We start from the raw sequence: 2,781 nt of genomic DNA, 5'->3' as shown, positions 1-2,781 counted from the left end.
GCAGTCCAGGAGTGCGCTGGTGGTGTCCGATTTGCTCCAGGACCTTCCTACGATTTTTAACGAATTTTTAAGTGATTTCGCCAAGCGGTCCATTCGGTCCCCGAAAGCGGTCAAACGGACGGACCAGGCTGTATACCGATGGAAGGGGAGTCCAGGGTGCGTGGTGGTGTCCGATTGCTCGGATTCTACGATTTTTACGATTTTAAGTGTTTTCGCCAAAAGGGTCTTCGGTCCCTTCGCGGAAAAATGCATTTTCGGTAAAACGCACCATGGCCCGATATCGAGTCCGGGGAAGCCCGTGCCTCGTTTCCTTCTCCGCAAGACGACCGAGTATTAGACCGGAGGTCGGTGCACTAAATGTCCGGTCTTTTTATTTCACTTTCGCCCATGAACTCGGTCGGGTATTGCGTCACTTACCGTCAAACACCGCCGGAACGATATCAGGAGAGAGTTGGAAAGAGGGACTTAGAAGAAAAGGCAAGTGAGGTCTTAGAAATTATATTTTCGGAACCTGGATGTCTGGCGAGCTATCTAAGCAGGTTTCGCCCTCTTTTCCCCATTTTAGTGCTTTTGAGCGGTTTTAAAAAAAAAAGTCTGCCTTTTTCTGGAGACCGGGGCTTTGGCGACATGTCTCAGATTTGGCCGGTGAGTCTGCTGGGTCCTTCCGACGGCCTGGAGGTTCTCTGGCTCGCCCGGAGCTCTGTGGAAGGCAGGACAGAGCGGCAGGACCCTGGGCCAGGCCGAGGCGGTGTGCTCTGGCGGACTCCGGTCGCCGGGGTCCGCTGGAGGTCTGGAGCTCGTGGTGTCTCCATGCCACTTACACACCAACCGACCGCCACACGTGCTGCCTGAGGGCTCCGCGGCCTGGTGCTTCAAGCACTGGCGCTTCGGCGAGGGTTCCTCCACCTTGCAGGTTCGCTCCAGCCGGCATGCAGTCGTGGCTGGCCCACCCGTCAGCCCGGTCGTCCATCGGTGCGAGACCGAGACGTCCGTCTGTCCAGCCGTCTTTCACTGTCCATGCAGGACTGTCGGTTCCAGTTAGGTATCGTTGGGTGGACCGGCCTCCAGGAAGCTGCGGTGGTCCAGGAATCATCGGTTTCTCAACCCATATGCGACCTACCCGGCAATGTGCCAGCTCGAGGACGTGCGGACCACGGCTTCCCGGGCAGTGTGATCTTCACAGACACCGGGGCATCCGTATCCATGATTGGCCGGAGGCTGGCACAGCCGCTGCGGGGGCCTCTACGGAGATCCGCTGGGGGGCAGGCAGCAGGCAAGGCATGGCAGGCGGTTCTCGCCCAAGACGACGCCCGCCCACTCGGTTCCTCGCTCTCCGAGATGCTCGCGCGGTCGGAGCTGGAGTCGGCGGGCTCTCTCCGGATAAAGTGCCACAGGTGTGCCGGAGCAACCTTCGTCACGGCTCGGCGCCGGTCATCGTTGTGGGGTCTACTGGTTGATCTGCCAGTAGCATATGCTTGTCTCAAGATTAGCCATGCATGTCTAAGTAACACGGCTGGTACAGTGAACTGCGATGGCTCATTAAATCAGTTATGTTCCTTTGATCGCTCTACCGTTACTTGGATAACTGTGCATTCTAGAGCTATACATGCAAACGAGCGCTGACCCGGCCGCTCCTTCGCGGGGCGGGCGGTCGGGATGCGTGCATTTATCAGACCCAACCATGCGGGGTGCGGCTTCCTCTCCCTCTCGCGGGGGGGGTGCGGGGCCGCCCGGCCGCTTTGGTGATCTAGATACCTGGGCCGATCGCTGGCCCTCCGTGGCGGCGACGTTCTTCGAATGTCTGCCTATCACTTTCGATGGTACGCTACGTGCCTACATGGTGACACGGTAACGGGATCAGGGTTCGTTCCGGAGAGGGAGCCTGAGAACGGCTACACATCCAAGGAGGCAGCAGGCGCGCAAATTACCCACTCCCGACTCGGGAGGTAGTGACGAAATAACATACAGGACTTTTCGAGGCCTGTAATTGGATGAGTACACTTTAATCCTTTACGAGGATCCATTGGAGGCAGTCTGGTGCCAGCAGCCGCGTATTCAGCTCCATAGCGTATCTTAAAGTTGCTGCAGTTAAAAAGCTCGTAGTTGGATCTCGGGATCGAGCTGACGGTCCGCCGCGAGGCGAGCCACGTCTGTCCAGCCCCTGCTTCGGCGCCCCTCGATGCTCTTAGCTGAGTGTCTTGCCGGGGCTCGAAGCGTTTACTTTGAAAATTAGAGTGTTCAAAGCAGCCCCGTCGCTGAATACCGCAGCTAGGATAATGGAATAGGACCCCGGTTCTTTTTGTGGGTTTTCTTTCTCTGAATGGGGCCATGATTAAGAGGACGGCCGGGGGCATTCGTATTGCGCCGCTAGAGGTGAAATTCTTGGACCGGCGCAAGACGACGAAAGCGAAAGCATTTGCCAAGAATGTTTCATTAATCAAGAACGAAGTCGGAGGTTCGAAGACGATCAGATACCGTCGTAGTTCCGACCATAACGATGCCGACTAGCGATCCGGCGGCGTTTATCCATGACCGCCGGGCAGCGTCGGGAAACCAAGTCTTGGGTTCGGGGGAGTATGGTTGCAAGCTGAAACTTAAGGAATTGACGGAAGGGCACACCAGGAGTGGAGCCTGCGGCTAATTTGACTCAACACGGGAAACCTCACCCGCCCGGACACGGAAAGGATTGACAGATTGATAGCTCTTTCTCGATTCTGTGGGTGGTGGTGCATGGCCGTTCTTAGTTGGTGGAGCGATTTGTCTGGTTAATTCCGATAACGA

The 2,781-nt window shown here is 56.8% G+C and overlaps 1 pseudogene; it reads left to right on the top strand.

The window, feature by feature from the left end:
• Window positions 1-1,446: 1,446 nt before the first annotated feature.
• Window positions 1,447-2,781, top strand: part of LOC145550796 (18S ribosomal RNA) — a 1,799-nt pseudogene continuing 464 nt past the window's right edge.

Source organism: Poecilia reticulata, unplaced genomic scaffold, assembly GCF_904066995.2.
Source record: "Poecilia reticulata unplaced genomic scaffold, P_reticulata-male-v2 Scaffold_169, whole genome shotgun sequence".
NCBI classification, from domain to species: Eukaryota; Metazoa; Chordata; class Actinopteri; order Cyprinodontiformes; family Poeciliidae; genus Poecilia; species Poecilia reticulata.
The sequence above is the reverse complement of the archived record's forward strand: the minus strand, read 5'-3'. Positions and strand labels throughout refer to the sequence as shown.